General features: G+C 41.5%; 1 protein-coding gene across 1 annotated transcript in view; it reads left to right on the top strand.

Moving 5' to 3' along the window:
- The window catches only part of TCEA2 (transcription elongation factor A2), an 819,513-nt gene that overhangs the window by 146,776 nt on the left and 647,709 nt on the right, over positions 1-25,028 (top strand). The gene's annotated exons all lie outside the window — the stretch shown is intronic.

A 25,028-nucleotide genomic window follows, 5' to 3' on the forward strand; every position in this document is an offset into this window, starting at 1 on the left:
TATACACACAGTTTATCAATTTGTGTATCTTTACTCTTTCCACATCTTGTGTATCTATAAAAAGGTTTCCTATTATGCTGAATATATTTATATAAATTTTCTTCAAATTTTTCTTGACCTTATCTAACACTCTGCTTAATCTGTTGTCCAGCTTGTTTATTTCAATTTTCAAAGTTGTAGTTTGATCTCTCTTCCATTTCTTATATTTTTTGTCTGTCACCTTAATCGGGTATCTTGTTCTTATGGAAATATACCCCCCTGATGTTGGCTGCCTAGATCCTGATGTTAAACATTTTTTTGATATTTTGCACTCAAACAATTTCTCTTTCAAAACTTTACACATTCCATCTGCAGTTTTTCCACTGAACACCTCACTCCAGTTAGTTTTATATAGTAACTGTTTTGCTTCCCTATAATCTGTAATTAACCTTCTGTGCATTGGTTTAGATTTCAGTTTGGCAGAATTATCTAGCAACAAATTAACCTTAATAACCCCATGATCACTGCAAATCAATGGTGGTAAAAGTTGACTTGAAGTTAAAGTAATTTCTTTGGGAACGCAGACAATATCTAGTATATTCTGTCCCCTGGTAGATATTTTACAATCTGAAGCATTTGTTGTTCCTGAATATACTCTGTGAATAATTTCTTTACTAATGTTGTTGAGTCAATATTATTCCAGTCTGTTTCTGTCCGTAGCTGTGGTAAAAGCTAATAGCTGAAAAGCTTCATGTCTGTCTGTGTACAAGAATCTACATTATATTGAACATGACTGTTAACCCAGGAATGTCTACCTGCAGGTACAAGACATAATGGTAAAAAAGAAAAAAAATAGTTGGTAATGATGGCATGACACTACGAGTAAGATCGATTGAGCACTTACTTTACTCTCACGAAGCAGTGAATTTGCTGTTTAACAATTTGTTGTTCTTTCGGCTTTTCCCGGTTAGGGGTCGCCACAGCGAAACTCCGTTCTGCTAATGATTGGCAGTAGATTTTTACAGTGCCAGCCCAACCTTCAACGAAGGCACGCCCATTCACGCATGTCGTTCGAATGCCACTCGACCATGGGGACGACATGCAGACGCCACACAGAAGGCGCTCCAGCCGAGAATCGAACAGGAGAACCTCTTGCTGTGAGGCAGCGCTACCGCTGCACCACCGCGGCTTTGTAAAAGTAAAATGAGAATTAATAAAAAGTTAAATGTGTGTGTTTGTTTTTCTGCATGTGTGTGTGTGTGTGTGTGTGTGTGTGTGTGTGTGTGTGTGTGTGTGTGTGTGTGTGTGTGTGTGTGCATGCTTGCATGAATGAGAGCTAAACTGCATTTGTGTGTGTGTATGCATGCTTGCTAAGAGTGAGTGCTATCAGTCAGTGGCAGAACCAGCAGCAGATCAAAGAGGTTTGCATACCTCTCGACCTCTAAGCCCAAGCTATCTGAGATATAAACGGGGCTACATCTCTCCACCTCCAGAAGCAAGAAATCCGGTCAAAGCCTGTAATAATAGGACCCAAACCAGGGAAAAATTTTAAATGCTGCTCTTACAAACTTAAAGTTGCTAGAATTACAGGATTTGTATTAGTATGCATTTTCAGAAGGATATAAAGTCTGAAGCTCAAATGCATGTCTGTATGTAGTAACTTCAATCTCCAGAAAACCACAAATTTTATGTGGAAAAGACCAATAAATAATATGCAATAATCTGGACATTCTGCAAAAATCTGAACAGTTTAGAGGTTTGAAGGGGTATAAAAGCTCAAAAGTGGCCTTCTTATAGCAAACTTGCTTGATTAACAGGATTTGTGTTAGCATGCATTTTCTGCACTACAAATGTGCTTTTTTTTTAGGAGGGGGGAGTAAGATCAATCTAGCAGTAGCAGCAGTCAGGAGGTACCTCTTTACCTCCTAGCTCAGGAAATCTGTATAAATCCTAAAATAGAGGGCTCAAAGGTAGAATAAAGTTTTAAATGTTGCTGTTATAAAATTACTACGTTTCTTGAAGGACAGGATTTATTTCTGAAGGGACATGAGTGCCACCCCTAGGGTGAATTTGCAATCTCCCATCTGATGATACAGGTTGCGTTTGAATAGGGTCAGTGAGGAGCTCTGTTTTACATGAATAGGGAGTCTATGCCAGAGAAGCAGCATTTGCTGGGAGAAATATCTGTCTCTCCAGCATCATCTGTTAATGTCACAAGCTTGGTTGAGATCCCTAGAGCAAGTGACTCTTCAGCCATTTGACTTGCGGATGTGCAGCATTTCCATTCGAGCAGGACTAGAGATTGCCCTATAGGCCAGACAAAAGTCATCTCTCAGCAGCCTGTAAGATAAAAAGTGGCAGAGTTTTCAGCCTGTCCACATAGGTCATGGTTTGGAGTCCCATAATTTTAGTGAGAAACCTCTGAGGTTTCTCCAGTTGCTGCAGGTGTCTGGTGAGGTGCACGCGAATGCGTGCGTTATACTCTATTAGTGGTCTGATGAGGATCAAGTGCAGTGAAGTTATAACATCCCTTGACCTGGATGCTATGCCTTTGCTTATGAGGTGCGCTGCTTATAAGGTTTTCCTTACCACTGTGGAAACTTGGTGGTCAAAGTTCAGATTGCTATCGCTCTGTGTTCCCAAGTCTTGCACCATTGGGTTGGAACTCAGGTGGGTGCTGGCAGTATTGTAATTTGTAGGGAATTCCATTTTGCCAAAGGGAATAATAATGCATTTTATTTCATTTAGTTTCAAACCATGGCTTTGGCAACAGTCATTAATTTGTGTTAGGCCTTCTTGTAATATGCTGACATCATTAGGGGACTCAAAGATTGCTCCCAGTTTGCAGTCCGTGAACTTGGCGAGCCAAAAGCCATTTACTTTGGCCTGGACTTCTGAGAAATAGATACCAAACAGTAAGGGGCCCAGCACAGACCCCTGCTGTATTCCACTGGTGATGGGTCTACTGGTGGAAGTGAAGTCACCTATTTTGACAGTGTGTTCTGTTAGTAAGTCAGTTGGTTACCCATCTAGTAATGTAAAGGTTAAACCCTATCTGGGAGATTTTCTCAAAGAAATCAGAGTGGGGAATTGTGCCAAAAGCCTTGACAAGGTGTGCACTGTCTTACCTTCATCCATGGCTTTGGTGACATTCTCAAAGAAGTCTACCAGGTTTAATAAGCATGATCTACCTTTAACGAAGCCAAACTGGGTTGGGTCCAGTGTTTGGAAGGCACAAATGTCCTTGTTGATAACGTCCATGATAATACTTTCCATTGCCTTGCAGATGTGGCTGGTTAGACTTGCTCTTCGGTAGTTCCCAGGGTCAGTTGATGCCACCCCCCTTAATGCAGGCTGATTACTGTTGCTGCTCAACCGTTTACCCTGTCATCTGCTATAGACGATATTAAGTTTGAAACATTAAGCGGAGTAACTACTTTATGTCAAAAATATATATCAAAACAATACAGCAATAAAAAAGTAAGTAAAGTAAAAGTTTACATACAGCCCATCCTCTAAGTGCAATAACTCCTCCAGGGGGTGTGTTACTGTGTAAATAATGACCATTTAAGGGGTGTAGGGCATTGGGCCTCATAACACCCTTGGGTGGGTGTTATTTACACAGTAACACATACACACACACGCCCTGTTGATCATTATTGATTGCTTATGCGTTATGATTGGAAAGATTGTGCTTGGCCTAATGAAATCTAAAACTGGATTGCCCTAGAAAATTTTCAGAATTCACACACAAGTAACGCACTGCTTGCTCAAGGACCTCAGGCATTTTTTTTGTCTAACAAATTGATGATATCCATTTTCCAGCAGAGTCCTAGCACTGCCATTTTAATGAAGCAGTACTACATAAACTATGATATCAAAATGCTAATCACCTACAAGAATGCATGGATCGTGCCATCCCAAGCAAAACGAAGACTCACTCCTCCAAGAAAAGGAAACCAGTCTGGTGGACTCCTGCCATAAACAAGCTATACAATAGAAGGAGGAAACTAGGACAGAAAAGAGTAAAATCCCAAGAAGGGAAGACATCCCTGATCAGTATCAGCAAGAAACTACGATCCCTCATAAAATCATCCAAGGTGAGCTTTGAAAGAAAAATTGCCAAGGACTCCAAAGATAACCACAAGGCATTCTTTAGCTATGTCAAGAATCTAAGTGGCAATGCTCAGAGCTGTTCGGAGTTAGTGCAGAATGGCACAAAGTACACTGAAATGACCGATATCGCAGCCAGGTTCAGCACAAACTTCACCCTCCTCTCACTCCCAAAAGGGCCCATAACCATACCTGAAGAATGTAGAGTCTTTGAAATCACAGACACTCAGGTTAAAACAGCCCTCTCCAAAGCCAAAAACACAGCATCAATGGGACCAGATGGTGTCCCAGGCTGCGTCCTACACGAGCTCAAAGACGAACTAACCCCTCACCTAAACACACTGTTCAAACTCAGCCTCTCCACAGGCTAAGTACCCATAGAGTGGCGCACAGCAACGATTATTCCGCTCTACAAAGGTGGAGCCACAGCAGACCCCAGGAACTATTGCCCTATAAGCCTGACTAGCTTGGTCTGCAAGGCTATGGAGCGCATCATCATGGAACTCATTAACAGAGACATTGGGAACCTCCAAACACGGGACCCTACCCAGTTTGGCTTTAAGGGCAGATCATGCCTCCTTAACCGGGTGGACTTCGTTGAGACAGTTACCAAGGCTATAGACGAGGGAAAGTTGGTACACAAAGCCTATCTAGACCTAGCAAAGGCCTTCCACACCATTCCCCATTCTGGTATTGTAGACAAGCTCACCAGCCAGAACATAAACCCCTACGTCACAAGATGGGCTGCCAACTGGCTCATGGACAGAACCCACATGGTAAGAGTTGCGAGAGCTAGGCCCGACTCTAAACCGGTTACAAGTGGTGTTCCCCAGGGTTCAGTCCTCGGACCCCTCCTGTTTGGCATATACTTCAGAGGTACAGGCAAGCACAGGAGGACAATGGCTGACCAAATTCGCAGATGACTGCAAAATAGGGGCTATAATTGACTCTCCGGCTGATGCAGACATCCTCCAAAAGGGTCTCACTGAGACAGATACCTGGTGTCAAAATCATGGCCTCAAGCTAAATGCCAAAAAGTGCATAATCCCCCCCTTTGTAAAAAACAAAGTACCCACAAACTACCACATAGGTGGTAGTTCCCTAAGTATGGAAGATGTAATATGGGATCTGGGGACCCAAGTAGATAGCAATCTCACCTTTGATAATTACATTGCCATAGTGGTTAGAAAGTCCTTCTACGTGGCCCACCTAATCACAAAGGGATTCACATCCAGATCAAAAGAGGTCATTGTGCCACTCTACTCATCACTCATCAGGCCCATCATAGAGTACATCGCCCCATTTGGGATGTACCTTACAAGACACCTGCAACAGCTGGAAAGACCACAGAAGTACCTCACCAGGAGGATCACTGGCCTCAAACAGATGCCCTATGCAGCTCAACTGAAGAAACTACAGCTGTACTTGGTTGCATACCGCCTACTCAGAGGTGATCTCTGCCTGACATACAAGGCCATGTCTAACCCAGAATTGATGGACATGCTCCACCTAAAGAAAACCTTATCCCCTCAAGCCACACGCTCTAGGGATCTAAACCTCACCACAACAATAAATAGGACGTGCTGGAGGGGTAGATTCCTGTCCCTGAGACTTCCTATGCTTTGGAACAAGATTTCAATCTACACTAGGCAGAGCTCCTTGCTAACGCTCTTCAAAAGAAACCTTGACGAGTGGATGGGAAATAGAAAGCTTACCCCGGGAATCACTTCAGTGGCTCTGCTGGACAGAGGCACATGGAACTAATCTAAGGGGGCAGCGAAAGCCAGCACATTCTGGCTAGGCTTATAAATGCCTTCAGGTGGATAGCCTAGTACCTACCTATGAACCTAAGCTGTTAGTAGTACATGTTGCTTATTTTTACTATTGTGTTGTACAAGAAGGCTTGGCATAGTGTTGATATGACTTGGCAATCCAGGTAGCGCTGTGGATTGCATACTGCCATTTTGCTTGCTTCAGCTGTGATTTGTTCCCATTGGAATGTTTATTCTTGTCTTGCTTTTTCTTTGGTTGTTGGGTGATATGTCATCCAGAAAACGGAATTGCCATTGTGGGGGACAGATTCTCCGTAAAGGATGCCATGAGCAGTGTTTGTTTTGCTTAGGTGCTTCTCACCATCATACATCTAGTCCTACTAGTCAGGTGTTTGTCCCTAAAACTTTGTATAGTCATCTCTCCTCTTTGGCTATTTACTTAGAGAACCAGTGTCTTAAATAGTTGGCTCAGGGTACATTGTCAGAATCATCCTGGCCTGAGGTTCAGCCATCCATGAAAAGGCCAAGCAAGTTTGGTTGGATTCTTCTGCTGTACTGACTCAAACTGACATCTGTCTTGAGGCAGGCAAAATCCTGGAGGATCATCTGGTTCTCCAGTTTAATACCTCTGCAATGACCACTGCAGAGGCTGCCATGGACCTGATTTCCTGCATGTTCTCGGAGGCTGTCCATTTTTGATGGCCAGGGGAAACTGCAGCTTGATTATATCTGAAGGTTCTCAGCATGTGTTCCACAAATTCTTGATAGAGAGGAGATTCCCACTACGCTGATTGAGTGTAGGCAGGGTCTGAACCTCCTAAAATTTTCTAAATCTTCTAAAGCCTTATGCTGTTTGTGCTTCATGCCACAGTATTGTTATTTTTTGTTTTATATCATTATTTTAAACTGTTTTTTGGGAACTCGCAATGAATGGCAGATGTTTACAGGTGATGCCCAAGTAGTAAACAGTCACATTTATAGCCACACTGGCCTGCACTAAAATGTAGGCCACAAGCTAGTGAGACAACCAGGTCATCCAAACTGAATGAGAGACTAAGACTCCAAATCAAGAGAGTTCTAATTCTGTTAACTGGTAATGGAAGACTGTGTCTTTCTGGCTTTAACTAGTGAAGTACGGTTTTGAAGCACACATGGTCAGAGGATATTCTCCAATGTGAAGTTAATCACAGCAATTTCAATAAAGTTGTGAACCCCATTGCGTGTGGGCATGTGGAACCCAACAGAGGTGAAGTAATCCAGTGTCCTACTCTGCACTTGCCCCTTGACAGCAAATAAGTGGTGAGAAAACTGTGGTTTTGTAATCCACTGGGTAACTGTAATCATACGGATACTGATGACAGTGTCTGAAGTTTGAACATGTCCAAAGTACTGTAGTGTCAAATAAGTTTAAGAAAACCCCTGACTGTGGGGATTTACAACAGTTATGGTGGGGTAACATAGCCATTGCATGTGTTGCACTCATGACTTGCTGTGCTTCTGTGGCTATTTGATTTCATGCCATTGGCACCTGTGTGGTGTATTAGTACATAATAATGAAGTTTTTGATTACTAACCCACTTCTGTCAGAGATGTAGTGTAACACAACATCACAGAATGATTTTCACTATAGAATTGTTGGCAAAGAACAGATGTGTTTGATCATCCACTTAGAAAGTAAAAAAGTAGCATCTGTTCAGAGTGTAATTAGAAAGGTGAGGAAATTTAAGGAATTATTATGGTGGGCTTTGATAAGTTTTTAATGATTGTATTCAGAAGTGATGGAGGAAATGTAGTAGGAAGAGGCAGCTACTTCTATGAAAGAAAGTTCAAGAAAATGGTAAAAATAACATCTTCTGTGGTGGCAGAAGATCAGAACCATTGAAGCAAACTGCCTCAGGATGCAGGGGAAAGGCAAAGGTCAAATGGGCTGTTCAAAGGATGGGGCAGATGTTTGCTAGAAGGTAGTACGCTTACATGAAACATCTGTTGTATGTTTTATGGAGTGCATTCAAACCTTACCATCATCTTTGTTTTCGGAAGTGGATGAAAAGTAAAAGAAGAAGTAAGCAGTAGAAATCCTATTCAACACGTTCTCATCTTTGTTTCCATTAAAAATAAGGAACCATGGTAATATAAAAGGAAGCAGTTTCTTGAATATATATATTGATTGGAGAAGAGGTTGAAAATGTGCTACAAGTACTTTGACACATGACCTAGGGACATATCATGTATCCCTACAGTACTTGGCCAATTGCCAGTAGTGATTAGAAATCCTGTTCCAAGGTTGTTCCATGTGAAGTGATTGACCTACTGTGTTATTGCAGATGAAAGGGGTTCCCAGTGGTACTTCATACATTTTTAGTTGTGCATTACAGGTAATCAGAATGCCCAACCACAAAACAGTGGCTTGACGTTTTTCTAACATGTTCCTGATAAGTCATATATGTCTGTGTATTCATAGGTAGCTACTAGGCTATCAGCCCAAGGGCCTAAGTAAGCCTAGCCAACAAGGTTCCCTGGCTTATGCCACCCAAGAAAGTTAATTTCCTGTGCCCCCGTCGAGCAGAGCCACAAAAGTGATCCCCGGGTTGTATTTCCTATTTCCCATCCACTCATCAAGATTTTTCTTGGAGTGCTAATGAGGAACTTTGCTTGACATAGATGGGTAGCTTGTTCCAGAGTATAGGAAGTCTCTGGGACAGGAATCTATCCCTTCAGCATGTCCTGTTTATTGTGGTGACAAAGTTTAGGTCCCTAGAGCATGTAGCTCGGAGGGATTGGGATTTCTTAAGGTGCAGCATGTCCAACAGCTCTGGGTTTAACATAGCTTTATATGTTAGAGAGAGATCTCCTCAGAGTACAAAATATGCTACAGAGTAAAGCTGGAGTTTTTTGAGGCCAGTAATCCTCTATGTGAGGTACTTCTGTGGCCTTTCCAGCTGCTGCAGATGTCTTGTGAGGTACATTCCAAAAGGGGCATTGTACTCTATAATGGGTCTAATGAGTGCCGAGTAGAGGGGAATAGTGACCTCTCTTTCCTGGATGAGAACCCTTTTGTGATGAGGTGTGCCATATTGAAGGATTTACTGACTACTCTGGCGATGTAATTATCAGTGGAGAGACTACTGTCCACCTGGATCCCAAGGTCTCTTATCACACATTCGGCATTAAGTAGACTGCCATTTAAAGTGGTAATTCATGGGTACAGAGTTTTTACCAAAAGGGATGACACTGCACTTTTTGGCATTGAGCTTGATGCCATGCCTCTGACACCAGGCATCTATCTCAGTGAGGCCCTTCTGTAGGATGTCCACATAATTTGGGGACTTGACTATGGCTCCTAGTTTGCATCCATCTGCGAACTTTGTTAGCCAAAGGCCTTCTGTGTTAGCCTGTTCTTCAGAGAAGTAGAGACCAAACAGGAGAGGTCCCAGGACTGAACCCTGTGGTACTCCACTTGTCACTGGTTTGAAGTCAGATTTGGAGTCTGCAACTTTTACAGTGTGGGTCCGTGAGCCAGTTGATAACCCATCTTGTGACGTAGGGATTTATACCTAGTTTAGTGAGTTTAGCTATAATTCCAGAATGGAGGATGGTGTCAAAAGCCTTGGAGAGGTCAAGATAGGCTGTGTGAACCACCTTACCTTCGTCTATGGCTTTGGTGACTGCCTCAAACAAGTCAATCAGGTTCAGAAGGCATGATCTGCCTTTCACAAACCCGAACTGGGTGGGGTCCAGAGTTTGGAGGTTACCAATGTCTTTGTTTATGAGGTCCATAATGATATGTTCCATGGCCTTGCAGACCAGGCTCGTCAGGCTAATAGGGCGATAGTTCCCAGGATCAGTGGTGGCTCCCCCTTTGTGGAGTGGGATAACTGTTGCTGTGCGCCATTCAGTGGGCACAAAGCCTGACGTGAGACTATGATTGAACATGGTGCTTAGGTGGGGAGCCAGTTCGTTCTGAAGTCATGTAAAACCCAGCCTGGGATGTTGTCCGATCCCATGGATGCTGTGTATTTGGTTTTAGAGAGTGCTGCTTTTACCTGCATAGATGTGAATACAGGGACTCTGCATTCTTCCTGTATAGATATGGACCCTTTAGGGGGTGAGAGGGGGTTAAAGTTAGCACTGAGTCTATCTGCCAGGATGTTGGCAATATCAGTTGGTTCTGTAATTTTCGTGCCATTGTGCTGTAACTCAGAGCAGATTTGGGTGTTGCCATTGAGATTCCTGACATAGTTATAGAATGCTTTGTGGTTGCCCTTAGAATCCATGGTGATTCATCTTCTGGAAGGTTAATTTCTCACTAAGTGTGCATACCCGGTGGATTACATTACATTTTAAACTGTGTCTGGAAGCCAGTGTGGTACTGCTATGTGGTCTGATGTAGGAAGCAAAGTATTTTGATGACTGTACTGTAGTATGTTTCACAGCTACATTTGGTGACATGCTTTTACGATGTGACTTGTATAAGAGGTCTGTATGATAACACATGTAAGAAAACCAGTAATTGATAGTGAAATGGCCCAACATGGTACTGATATCAACTGTGATCTCTATTAGTCCCATTATGTTTAACTGCAGGATTTCCTCATGTAACAAGATATTGATATGGCCTCAAATCTCCCAGTGCTGAACTTGTTTTAAGTTTTTTTGCAAGTGAAATAGAGACTGTACAAATATGCTTGTATATTTGCTTTCAGCTGCATTCTGTTATACTGTCCATGCTTAGATGTAACTGTGTTTTGACACAAGCACCATGTGATTATTAGTGTGTTTCTTCAGTTTAAAAACTGGTTTCTTCTGTGATACTTCCCTGACTCATCTGATGCTATTGTTAAGACTCCTGTGAATATGTGAAGCTGTTGACTCTGACTTAGGGCTCCCATGCATATTCATCACACCTCCTTCGTCTTCTGTTGCTAAACAGTCAATTGAATGTTATTCACTGAGGAGTCTTGATGTGTCTGCATAATGAATTCACCTCCTCAGCATGATACCTGTTAGCTCAACTTGGCCCTTCCTGTACTGAAAGCCGGAGTCATTCTTATTCATCAGGCTTCACAAGTTATGCACTTGTTTTATTTATTTATTTTTTTATTTTACATTTGTTTGTTGATGTGAATATACCCGAAAGGTGCAACTGCTCTGTCTTAAACTTTCGAGAAACTCTTATAATCATTGTCTTTGTGCAGTGTTGCTGCCATGGGCTTGTTTGTACATTGGCTGGCTTGCCTGTACTTTGATGTTACAGATCAGCTGTTTAAAACCAAAACTTTGCCCTTTGCACCCTTTTCTTTTTATGCAGCCATGGCCCATACTTGTGGTACATATGAGTTGATAGCATAAAAACACTGGAAGCAACAGACCAAGGCTGCGAAATAAAAAATACAAAAATTTATTTCCACAATAAACAAACGGTGAGCGCTTTCGTGGACCAAGCCACTTCATCAGACTTCAAGTGTTTTTATGCTTTGGTCTGTTGCTTCCAGTGTTTTTATGCTATTTGACTGGATTTTGGAAGCACAGTTTACCTTAACCACTTATTTTTTGGTTTTACACATATGAGTTGATGTTTGTGTATAATGCTACTAAGTATTGTCATCATATTTGATTGATTGTTCCTGTTCAAAACGGCCTTTCATGCTTGATCCCTGGTGTAACAACTAAAGTCATATGATTTATTTATTTATTTTTTTATTTTACATTTGTTAACCAGGGGTGTTTGAGCCAAAAAGGCCCTTTTTCAGCAGAGGCCCAGGGAGAAAAGCTCCACATAGAAAGATTACAGATACATTTAGATATTTAGACATGATCAGTATACACACATATTACAATAGACATGTTTTTACAGTGGTATGCAGCACATCAACAGTTACAGTGGAGAGAACAAACAAGGCAATATTAATTTAAAAATAAAGGTTATTAATAGATTTGTGGTGCACAGCTGAAATCTGGAACATAGGTAGAATACATACATAGTACACAGGTACAGTACATGCATTGTACATTATGCTTATATACATGATGATAGAAATACAACAGTCACAGTTACACAGTGCACAACTTTCTGCTTCAGTTTTGTTAAGGAGCTCACAGTAGGATAATTGTTTACTGCTATTTATTTATTTTACATTTGTTGACTGGGAGTGTCTGACTGAGCTAAAGCCCTTTTTCAGCAGAGGCCCAGGGAGAGAAGTTCCAAGTAATACAAATAATTTTACAATTCCAATGTAGTTTAAGAACGCATGCAATAGTACATAATGCTTAAACTGTCCATAAGTACAGATGACATTTGCCTTGCAACATGCACTACAATGAGGTACTCAGTGTTCATTGATTTCCATGCAAAGATGCAGTTACTGTGCAATGCCACTTCCTCCCCTCATCTGCATAGGTTTATAGTAGACATAGGTTCATAGGGTCATAGGTAAGTACTAGGTTATCTGCCCAAGGGCATTTATAAGCCTAGCCAGAATGTGTTGGCTTTCACCACCCCCTTAGATCAGTTCCCTGTGTCTCTGTCCAGCAGAGCCATTAGTTCCCTGTGCCACTGTAAAGCAGACCAACTGCAGTGATCCCCGGGGTAAATTTTCTGTTTCCCATCCACCCATCAAGGTTTCTCTTGAAGAGTGTTAGAGAGGGGTGCTGCCTGATGTATATTGGAATCCTGTTCCAAAGCAAGGGGGGTCTCTGGGATAGGAATCTATCCCTCCAACATGTCCTATTTATCGTTGTGGTGATGTTTATATCTCTAGAGTGTGTGGCTCTCCAGGATTTGTTTTTTTTTTTTTTTTAGGTGGAGCATGTCCATCAATTCTGGGTTGGACATGACCTTGTATGTCAGGCAGAGATCACCTCTGAGTAAGCGGTATGCAACAGAGTACAGCTGGAGTTTCTTGAATCGGGCTGCATAGGGCATCTGTTTGAGGCCAGTAATCCTCTTGGTGAGGTACTTTTGTGGTCTCAGCTGTTGCAGGTATCTTGTAAGTTACATCCCAAATGGAGCGTTGCAGTCTATGATGGGTCTAATGAGTGATGAGTAGAGAGACACAATAACCTCTTTTGTTCTAGATGCGAACCCTTTTCTGATTAGGTGGGCCACATAGAAGGATTTTCTAACTACCTTGGCAATATGATTATCAAAGGAGAGATTGCTATCTACTTGGGTCCCCAGATCTCTTATTACATTTTCTGTATTTAGGGGACTACCACCTATGTGGTAGCTCGCGGGTACTTTGTTTTTCCCAAAGGGGATGACTATGCACTTTTTGGCATTTAGCTTGAGGCCATGATTTTGACACCAGGTATCCATCTCAGTGAGACCCATCTGGAGGGTGTCTGTATCAGCCGGAGAATCAATTATGGCCCCTAGTTTGCAGTCGTCTGCGAACTTGGTAAGCCATAGTCCTCCTATGCTTGCCTGTATCTCTAAGAAGTATATACCGAACAGGATGGGTCCTAGGACTGAGCCCTGGAGGGCGCTACTTGTAACCGGTTTAGAGTCAGACGTAAAGCCTGCAGCTCTCACCATGTGGGTTCTATCCATGAGCCAGTTGGCAACCCATCTCATGACATAGGAGTTTATGTTCAAGCTGGTGAGCTTGTCTATAATACTAGAATGGGGAATGGTTTGGGAGGTCTAGGTAGGCTGTGTGGACCCCCTTTTCCTCATCTAATGCCTTGGTAACCATCTCAAAGAAGTCCACCAGGTTTAGGAGGCATGCTCTGCCCTTAACAAAGGCAAATTGGGTAGGGTCCAAGGTTTGGAGGTTCCCAGTGTCTCTGTTAATGAGTTCCATGATGATGCGTTCCATAGCCTTGCAGACCAGGCTAGTCAGGCTTATAGGGCGATAGTTCCTGAGGTCCGTTGTGGCTCCACCTTTGTGGAGCGGGTTAACTGTTGCTGTGCGCCACTCTGTGGGTACATAGCCTGTAGAGAGGCTGAGTTTGAACAGTGTTTTTAGGTGAGGGGTTAGTTCATTTTGGAGCTCTTGTAAGACACAGCCTGGGACACCATCCGGTCCCATTGAAGCTGTGTTTTTGGCTTTGGATAGGGCTGTTTTAACCTGTGTGTCTGTGATTGACGGGGCCCTACATTCTTCTGGTATGGTTATGGGCCCTTTAGGGGGTGAGAGGGGGGTGACGTTTGCACTAAACCTGTCTACCAGAATGTTGGCAATATCAGTCGGTTCAGTGTGTTTTGTGCCATTCTGCACTAACTCAGAGCAGATCTGAGAGTTTCCACTTAGGTTCTTGACGTAGCTAAAGAATGCTTTGTGGTTATCTTTGGAGTTATTGGCAATTTTTCTTTCAAAACTAGCCTTGGATGATTTAATGAGGGATCGTAGTTTCTTGCTGATGCTGATCAGGGATGTCTTTTCTTCTTGGGAATTTACTCTTTTCTGTACTAGTTTCCTCCTTCTGTTGTATAGCTTGTTTATGGCAGGGGTCCACCAGACTGGTTTCCTTTTCTTGGAGGAGTGAGTCTTGGTTTTACTTGGGATAGCACGATCCATGCATTCCTGCAGATGCCCGCAGCTTGGACAGCATTGTCCTTTAGCATGGGGGCTGTGAACCTTTCCACCTCAGTCTCAAGTAACTTGAGGTTTGCTTTTGAAAAGTTTTTCACGTTGGTTTCCTTGATTGGGGGAGGGGGTGGAATGTGGATATCCAGAGTGGATTAGTCTATGGTCTGATCTAACCAGCGAGGGGTTGACCTCCAGTGTGGAACACCGGTCGCCCATATTGGTAATGACCAGGTCCAATATGTTATTCCCTCTGTTGGGGGTGTTGACCAGTTGATTCAGGGCATTTGAGTTTATAAATTCTAGGAAGCGTTGGGCAAGGGAGTTAGTACTTGAGTAGTTCTCCCAGTTTATGTTTGGGTAGTTGAAATCACCCAGTATTAGGGTGTGTGGTAGGACCTTCATATTTCCCAGTGTCTCCAGAAATGCGGAATGGGGGTCCTGAGCCATGGTGGGTGATCTGTAGCAAGCTACAATTTGGATTGCAGTTTTGCCTGTTGTTAGTTGCACATGGATGATCTCTGATGCATTGTGCTGCGCCACTAACCTGGAGGGGTGGGCATCCTTGATGAATATGGATACACCCCCCCCGCCTTTTGTGTTTTGGTCCTGGTGCTGTGGCCGAACGTTATGGCATGAGTTATAGCCTAGTAGTGCTGGGGTGCTCTCAGGAGCCTTAAACCAGGTTGTCGATGTTCTCCATACTGAGGAGTGCCTCGCTTGCATGCATTTTGAGGTTTGGACTTCTGGCATTAAGTAGCATTATCCTCAGTTTTTGGCTACTTGTGCTATTTATGTTGGTGGGTTTGTCTTTTGAGCCTTGCCTAAAAAAGGCACTATGGGGGTGGCAAGAGCCTTGGCCAGTATTCAAAAACCTAAGGGTGACAGGTGCAAGCCATCTCTTCCAAAGCAACGTGGCTTGTCGAGCATGTTATCCCAGGCGGACATATACTGGATCCCCTTTGAATGACACCAGAAACTTAGCCAATTGTTGAAATTGATCATTTTTTCTTTATACTGTGTCATCATTCTTGGTGAGGGCAGGATGCTACTCAGGATCAGGGTCATACCGGCCTGGGCTACATGATCAGAAAGCTTTTCCATGTCTCTTTTCATGTAGTCCAGGGAGGTACGTCTCAGGTCATTCACACCAACATGGATAATGACAGACATTGCTGAATTTTTCTTTTTTGAAGATGGGCTGTGAGAACTCAGTGGTTCACTCTTTGGAATAGTGTTAATCAGTGAGCATGTGTATGATTTGTCAGATTTAATGCTTGCAATGGATATCTGAAGAGGGACTGCAGTGGCTGATTTACTAGAAGTAAGCAAAGTGATAACTCTGAGTGGGGGGTGTGATGAGCACCGTGGAATACAAATGGTACTGAGGAAAAAAAGTAAGAATTACAGACTGGACTGAAAATGCTGTTTGATCAACTGTGAATTGTTTCAAGAATGTGGTATAAAACATATTGTTGGTGGTAGACTTGTTTAGCTAGCTTCTTGAGCAAATATATCAGATTTTGGATACAGCGGTTAGCGTTGTTGCCTCACAGCAAGAGGTTCTCCGGTTCGATCCTCAGCCGGGGTGCCTTCTCTGTGGAGTCTGCATGTCCTCCCTATGATTGCGTGGGTTTCTTCCCACATCCCAAAAACATGCTGTAGGTGGATTGGACACATTAAATTGGCCCTTGGCGTGAGTGACTGCATGCCTTCTGTGGAAGGTTGGGTGCCGGGCTGGCAACTTGACACCGTAAAACTCTACTGCCAATCATGAGCGGACAGTTGATCTGCTGTGGTGACTCCTAGCAGTGAAAAGCCGAAAGAAGAAGTAGTAATTATAAAAGCTTGTTGTGGCAGCCTGCAATAGAAAACAATATTGAGATTGAGCAAGAACAAGTATGCACACTGTTCAGAACAGTGATAGTAGGCACTGCATAGCAAGAAGGAAAGACTATATTAAGTTGCATCAAAAAAGCATAACACCAGTGAATATGTGCATACCAAAGCAGTAGTACTTAGAAATATAAGGAGATAACAGTGGCATGCCCAAGAGGTAACAAGGCACAAGACTGCAATTCTGTGTAATGCAAGTATGATGATTATTCTTCATGATTACAGTATTAATTTGCAGGCATAGCTAAATCTGTCAGTGGCTGAGATAAATTGTAATCTGTGTATGTTACAGGCATGTTTTCAGGAATACTTGGACACCTTTATATAAAGGATTGCTAAAAGCATTTTTGTAACATGATTTACTGTGACAGTGTTATTCATATGGTAGGAGTAAGGAGAGAGATGAGGGAACACAAACTGGCACACTAGGCAGACCGCAAGCACATGTCTGTTTAAAGTGTATGGTTATGCAAATTAGCTGAACCTAGCAGGGTTAGAAATGTGATACTCTTCCTAGCTGAGGGTTGGAATATGGAGGAGTAACATGAAAAGGAACTGAAACAGATCAAAGTTGAACGTCTAAAAAAAATCTGTTTCTCAGCAATGAGCTGGTAGATCTGGAAGCTTTTCTTATAGAATGTGTAACACATTTTTATTTATTTTATTTTATTTTACATTTGTTGACCGGGATAGTCCGACTGGATGCATGTCCATTTTCAGCGGAAGCCCGGGGAGAAAAGCTCCTTAGAGAAAAGAGTGCACACATTGATTTACATACAGATAAATACACATTCACAGGATTTATACTTTGTTTTGGTCTAGATACATTTGCCAACAGTGTGATTTAATTACAACTCAAAATGCAATAATCAGTAGGAAATCACATCAGTAGGAAACACATTTGTAACAGGCACTGTGTGACAGTAAATGATACTTTTACTGAGCCCTCCGAAAATTAGCTCTTCTTTTCTGTTCTTCCATTGTAAGTGACTGGAACTGTCTTGTGACAATCCAGCTATGGGCACTGTGTTCTCAGAAACAGGGGACCGACAGTGTATTATGAGGAAGATTTTTCTTTAGAAGAAAATAAACTCTCATCAGATGTCTGCCCCCAGGAGGGCACTCAGGGTTACAAACAGAATAAACTTAGTAGTGACTACTTCTGTCTAGTACGTACAGGTTTGCAATGAGCCAGACTTAAGGAAAATCTAAAAAGTATATGTTTTTTTTTTTTCCTGTAGTGGTCCTTTAAGATATAAGCTTAATGTTGAAGAAGACCTTCCTTACAATAGTGAATATGGTGTGATCAAAGGGTAACTGCCTGTCGACCAGAGATTCCCAAACCTCAATTTTCAGAGGTTATTGTCAATGCAATGGTTGTAAAGGGGAGTTATGCTTGCCAAGTTCCTTGCCAAATTATACATTTCTTGGCATTAAGTTTTAGACCATAGATTTGATACCAACTATTTATTAAGGTCAGGCTCACGTGTAATACTCTTGTTATTCTGTGGGGAGTTTGATAGCACCTCCAAACTTGGTCAGCCACAGACCCTTAACATTAGCTTTCACCTAAAACAAACAAAAAAATAGCTTTAACCTCAGTGAGGTAAATGCCAAAGAGGAGTGACCCAAGGACTGAACCTGGACGCAGCCCTCTAGTGACAGGTCTTTTGGAGCAGGTAGAGCCACCCACCCTTACTTCCTTGGGTTCTGTTTGTGATCTAGTTTGCTGTCCAGTGAGTTACATAGGGGTTAACATTTGACTGGGAACGTTTATGATGACAGTGTGGGATTGTGTTATCTTTGGGTGGTCCAGAATATGCAGTCTGCCCAAATCCATTGCCTTGGTGACTTTTTCAAAGAAATTGACCAGGTTAGGTAAGCAGGACCTGCCCTCGATGAATCCAAACTGGGTTGTTTCTAGACTCTAGGTTAGCTATATATCACTGTTTTATTAGTTCCATAATGATTCTTTCCATTGCCTTACAGATGCTTTTGGGCCTCCATTCATCTGGCGCAAAGCCTGTTTTGAAGATATTGAATAGCATTTGAAGGGGGTCTGACAAGTCATTTTTCAGGTTATATAGTAAGCAGTCTGGTATGTTATCTGTCCTCATAGACCATGTTGTTGCTCTTAGATAGTGCCTTGAGAAATTGGTCTTGGGGAAATTTGAGGGGGTGCAGATTTAACATGTGAATATTGGTGGGGAGAAGCTGGTGAAGCTGAAGATGAATTTATCAGCCAGTTGGTTGGCTATGTCCTCTGGGTCTGAGCAAGTGATCTCATTTACTATTAGCTCTGTGCAGTGATGGGCATTGTTTGAGGTTTCTAACATAGTTGAAGAATTTGTGGTTATAACTGACCTTCAAGTTTTAATTGAATAACAGAAAACAGTCTGTGTTTTCTGCTGTTCAGTCCAGACCAGAGGCTGAGTTACATAAACTATGTATTCTCCAATGTAGTTAAAGTACAAAATAATGGAGGAGGACAGAGGTGGCAGAAATTATTATTTTTAGATTGCATTACTAATGATAGCTGGACACTTAAATGGTTACTTGAAGAAATATTACTAAAAGCTATTGTAATATACCTTTGATTCAAATTTTCAAAATTATGTATCAAAGCCAAGTGATTAAGCTCTTTGATGCCCAAAGTTCAAACCAACCCAGGTTGAAGCATCTGATATTTGCTGCAGTTTGTTATACAGAGATTATTTTTTTTTAATTTACATGTAGGAGATTGCATCACATTACTTAATGCTTACAATATGTTCTCCAAGCTGCAGTTAGTTATAAAAATTACTTGCAGTGTTGGGCTAAGCCTGTAAATGGTTACAATTTGATCAGTGTTCTACCCTGGTAAACAAAAATTGAATAAAATAAAAATGCTACAGATGCTTTAGGTAATAAAGTGGGAGAAAGGCAACAATGTGAACCACACAACCAGTTCCTATGATTGTTTTAAACAGTCCAGCTTCAGTTTCTACATAGGTTTGGTTCTCAACAATGCCACATACAATGAGTGACACAGATATTTGCTCAATTCAAATGGCATCTCAGACTGATGTCATATCTTTTGACCTGAAAAATATTTCAAGCAAAAAAATCTTCCTTTTTCAGTGGAGAAGTATAAAGGGCTGCACAGGATCAAATACATTTTTGAACACAAGTAGTGAATGGGGACCCTAAATTTCCCTTAGAGGTGTGTGTCTGTGTCCATCTGTGTGTGTGTCTGTGTCGCTCGCTATGGAAGATAAACCTGTCAACCTACTTTCGATTTCCCCCTTTGCCTTGAAAACTCCAAGGGGTAACGGTGGCTGTTTGCAAGGTCACTCTAGGAATCTGATGCAACTCATAAGAGAGCAAGTGAGCAGTTACACTACTAAGCAAGAAATTAAACAAAACATTTTATAAATACTGCAGTGCACATTCATGCTTCATGCCAGCATTCACACTTCATTTGCTCTCTCCCGCAGATATATCAGCATTTTCCAATCCAAAATACAGTAACCCAAAATGTGAACAGATGTGCAAGCAAATCAAGTTATAAGCCGAAGCTCATTAATACCATGCTTCCATGAACTGATGCAGTAAAATACAGTCCCTAAGAAAAATGCTAGGCAAACAGTCATGGAGACCATAAGGTGCACACTCATATAAAATTTTAACTAGTTACACTTGTTACTGCCATCTTTTTCAAGTACTTAATAGTTTTCACCTCCCAAATTCAGCATGATGACTGGTGTAAATTTTGGCTACTGTCCATTCAACAAAAATAGCCTTAACAGTAGCCAAAGTTGAACTTAATTTCCAGCTCCTGCCACAGTAATATGTCAAACAAAGTTTGCATTCCCTGTTCTGTCTTTGATGGCCTGTGAACTCTGAGGTCATGATAAGGGTTCCCTGCACTCTCAGGACACTTAATCCTGAACAGGGTAATAAACAATGTAAAGATGCACATGCAAAGACGCATGCACACACTTTGGAGAAATGCAACCTTACCCGTGGTGAATCTTTGGGAAATGGTAGGAAACAGGAACACTCACCAAAAACTCACATGGATGCAGTAAAGGTGTGTGGACTCCACTCAGAGAGTATTGGAGAACCAAGTATTGTGAGATAGCTAATCCAGTTGCTGCATCACTGCAACAACCTCTGTGCTGATATTCCAGGTCAACATGTGTCTTTAGCTGTTTAATTCTATTTCACTGTTTCATGATGTGCTAGGTGTACTTACTCGGACATTTATTTTTTTCACCTGGTTCCTAAACTAAAGGAATCCTCTAAATGTCAGACCTAATCACTGTACCACAGTGATCTGATCTCAACTGTGGTTGTCCACATTAAAGAAACTCCAGTACTCACTGCTACTATGACACCTTTGACTCTTAACATGCAGTTATATCAGAAATAGTAACTGATGATCTTAACTTTGTAAGATCATCTTCTCATACACATTTACCAATCCTACAAGAAACCAACATTCGTTCCACACCAGTTTCCCATTCTTTGCCCTTAACTAAGAAGAGCTCCTCACTGCAGATAGTCTTGCACACAACTACTACAGGCTTTGGCTTTGGGGAGTGAAACAGTCTTGGCAAAATATGTAATATTTAAATAATGCTGTCACAACATGAAGAGTAATGGACTGCAAACCAGAATCATTTGTTTAGTAAGACAAATGTGAAGCAACTTAGTAAGCCACTGGGTTTTGGAAAAAATGAATTGCTATACAGACAGAAATTAATGTACCTCTTAAGTGTTCCTCATTGTAAAGAACAGTCCTAATTTTGAGTCTTAAGTCCATTTGGTTTTAAGAATTTAAATGATTCCATGGTAAATTATACTGAGTCATATAAATTCATCAAAATCATTTCTTATAAAGAAACACATTTTAACCATCCTCTGATCTTACTAGTTGATGTTGTTAGTAAGTCAGCCACATTTTGCCTATGTGTTCCACATTGATAGTTCATAGGGTACGTACTAGACTGTAGATCTGTGAGGATCTAGAAAGGCCTAGTCTCCCATTCCCATGGTAGTTTGTTAGCCCTTATATTTTGTGTATGAATAACCCAGAGGTAGGCAAAACAAGGGTATGTTAGGACATTTTGTTAATGCCACTTTTCATGAGAAACTCAACTAGCAGCGAATTTAGGTTTCCCATCCAGTCATCCAGATTGTTTGAAAAACGTTAGGTAAGTACTTTGCTTTATTTGGAGTGGATTTAGATTCCATATAAACTGTATTATCTGTGGTATGTATTTATCCCTCCAACATGTCCTAGTCATGCTGCAAGAGGGATTGAAATATGTGGGTGTTTATGGTACCATTCAAATTGTGAATGTGTAATAGGTCTGACAGGATAGGATTTGTAGAGGATTGGTAAGTGAGGCAGAGGTCACCTCTTAGTCGGCTGTATCGTACTGAGAAGAGAGCCAAAGCTTTGAGATGGTCTGAATGGTTTTTGATTTATGCACTTGATTTCTTTGTGAGAAAACATTGTGGCCATTCCACTTGTGACAAGTGTTTGGACAGGTACATACTGAAAAGGCCAATATATTCAATAACAACCAAGTGCATTGAAATGGTTACATCCCTGGGCTTTGACACCATACCTTTAGCTGTAAGCTATGTGATGAAAAAAGGACTTCCTTCCAATAGTGGGTACATAGTGAGTAAAACGCAGTTTGTTGGCAACAGAGGTTCCCAGATCTCCGACTACAGGCTCAACTTTAAGGTTTCAGGGTGTTTTGTCAATGTGATAGGTACAAGGGAAATCATGCTTGCAAAGGATACTGTTATGCATTTCTTTATATTTAGTTTTAGTCCATAGTATGTCCACAGCTATTTGTTTGGAAAAGTCAGTTTTGGAGGATCTTGGAGACTTCTGGAAAGTTAATAATGGCACCACGTTTACAGTTATTTGCAGACTTGGTCAGCCTTAACATTTGCTTTGATCTCTGAAAAGTAAATGACAAAGAAGAGTGGTCCAATGACTGAACCCTGGGGTACACAGCTAGTGACAGATATTTTGTAGTAGGTAGAGCCTCCTACACCAATTTCATTGGTTCTGTTTGCAAGCCAATTTGCTATTCAGTGAGTCACATAGGGATTTACATTTAACTAAGAAAGTTTATCTACAATGCCTGAATGTAGGATGGTGTTGAATGTCTTTGCAAGGTCTAGATATGCAGTGTGTACTTATTTCCCTCATCTGTTGCTTCAGTAACCTTCTCAAGGAAGTTGAACAGGTTTAGTAGGTAGAATATGCACTTAACGAATCTGGACTGGCTTGGATTGAAAAGTTTGTAGGTTGCCTTTGCCCCTTTTTTTCATTAATTCAGTGATGCCTTATAGCAGTGGCAGGGGTAGCCACCCGGAGATGTGAAATTTGGCTGTAGATGATTGTCACTGTTGAAGTGATAGCCCAACCACATGTGCAAAAAAAATGGGAAAAGGGGTTGTGGATGGATGCCTTATAAATAAGAATGGTCAGGCTTATGGGTCTGTAATTACCTGGGTCAACCGATGGTTCACCTTTGTTCAAGGAGATGATTGTTGCTATCCTGCATTCATCCAGCACAAAGCCTGTTTGGAAGCTGATATTGAATAGCCTTTGTAAGGGTCCAACAAGTCCTGATTGAGGCTGACCGTTTGCAGCCCGGTATGTTACCCAGCCCCTAGGAAGTAGTTTTCTTGGCCATGGAGTTTTGAGGGGGAGATATAGATGGGGGCTATGGTATCTGGGAATGTAGGAGTGGATGGGGTGACATTCGGGCTGAAATATGTCTGTTACTAGTTTGTCTATGTTCTGTGAGTCCCAAGTATAAGTTTTCATTTATTATTAGCTCTGTGCAGTGCTGCACATTGCTTCTGAGATTTCTAACATAGTTAAAGGTTTTGTGGTTATTACATGCCTGTTTCCTACAGCTTAAAATAAGAAATTATTATTTTTAATATAATATGTTGGAGGGTTGGGGGCAGGGCACAGAAACGGGACTCAAATGACTGGGGTGGGGTGCAAATAGAAGGAACTCTTTTTTTTTTTTGCTCTTCAGTGGAAGAGCTGGGGGGGGGGGCAGTTGCTTACAAACAAGCAATCAGTTTTTTAAAGTGAAGTGCTTTTTTTTGTGCTCTTTACTTGCAGAGCTGAGGGATGGGGTGCTGGTTCATAGTACCGGCCTAGGGTGGTGGTGGTCAATCCAGCTACACTTCCGGTAAAGGATTCTAGAGAAGCAGTGGGGTCATCAGGTTGGAAGGGGGGTTTGAATTTAGTCCGGTTATGGCTTAGTTGTAGTAGATTAACCTTAACATATTCTCTGAATACTGAGGTGTTGGAAGATGCTTCTTGCTTCAGTCTTATGGTGAAAATGTCTGATCTTTAATGTGGTAGTTTTCCATATTGTGGAAATGGAAATAGCTGCTGCTGTGATCTGCTGTGGAATGCTACACACCCAGGATCAGAAAAAAAGAATGCTTTGTTAATGGCCCCATTGAAAGCACAATGTACATGAGTAATTTAACCCTAAAAAAGAATGCTTTGCTAACAGCTGAGACTTGTCAACTACCCTACTTCTACATTGTAAAGAAATCCAGTCTTTGTGCTTAAAGAAGCTACTGATGTTCAAGTATAATCACTCAGAATATTACTAGATTTCTTTTGTGAGTTCTTAAATAAAAGAAAATAAAGATTGTACTGCTTAAATGTTAGACAACTTGAGATTGTTTACTTAGCAGCTTTTTCACTTTGCTCCAGATAGACCGAGTCAGAGGTTTTCCAAGATTGCTTTGTCCAGGTGGCTGTCAGATTGCAATGTTAGTTGTTAATTTTCTTACTGAAGTGGACAGACATGGATCAAGAAAATATATATTATGGTAAGCACAGTTATGTTCTAAATATAAGAAATTCTCCAGCTGAGCAGAGATTTATTGTAAAGCTTATCCAAAATGATTGGTAACTGTTGTATCTTAAATTATAGGATGGCTAATTGTCACTTTGCTAGTACAGTCAAAGACCACTCTAGCAAAGGTATAACTCTAATCGATGTTTTTAATGAGTGGTCATTGCAGATCCTGCTATTATGTCAGTATTGCTTCATTCTTGCTTTGTAGAGTTGTAACTATTTTGGTACGTTGGATTCCAATCACAATTGTCTAAGCTTATCCTCCTTTAGCCTTCTGAGCTTATTTTGTTGCAGCCTATGATTTTTCCCAGCAATTAACTGCAGAAGGACCTTCAAAGTAAGATATAATATAGGTGATTACTTGCTATGGACTCCTTGCCTATTGTTTGATCATAAACTGAGCAATGAACTTTCAGTCTAGACAGGCTAGGTCTAGTTGATCCTTCTGGAAAACCATGCCGAGGGCTGCATCTTCTGTAACTCTGCTCTCAGTCGCGTGTTGCTGCAACTTGAGAAAAGATTATAACTTGATATGTGCTTTTTGGTCAGTTTGACTGCTCTTCTAACCATGCCAGTTGATCTTAGAGGGCCTTTTGCACTGTATACGTGGCGGTCTCTTATCTTTTCCACCTTTTCTGATATGTGGAAGGATAGTTCTGGTGTGCTTGCTCAAATTCCAAGAAGATAGATCTGAGGTGTATGAAGCCATGTACTGCTTCCTGGATCTGAAGAATGACATCATGTCATACACTTCAAAGCATAGACAGCTAGAGGCTTGAAGAATTGTGCTGAGGTGGTAATCCTGTAGGAGTTCCCGTACCTTATCCACTTTA

Source organism: Protopterus annectens, chromosome 12.part0 (genome assembly GCF_019279795.1).
Source record: "Protopterus annectens isolate FY-2018-M chromosome 12.part0, PAN1.0, whole genome shotgun sequence".
Taxonomy (NCBI): Eukaryota; Metazoa; Chordata; order Ceratodontiformes; family Protopteridae; genus Protopterus; species Protopterus annectens.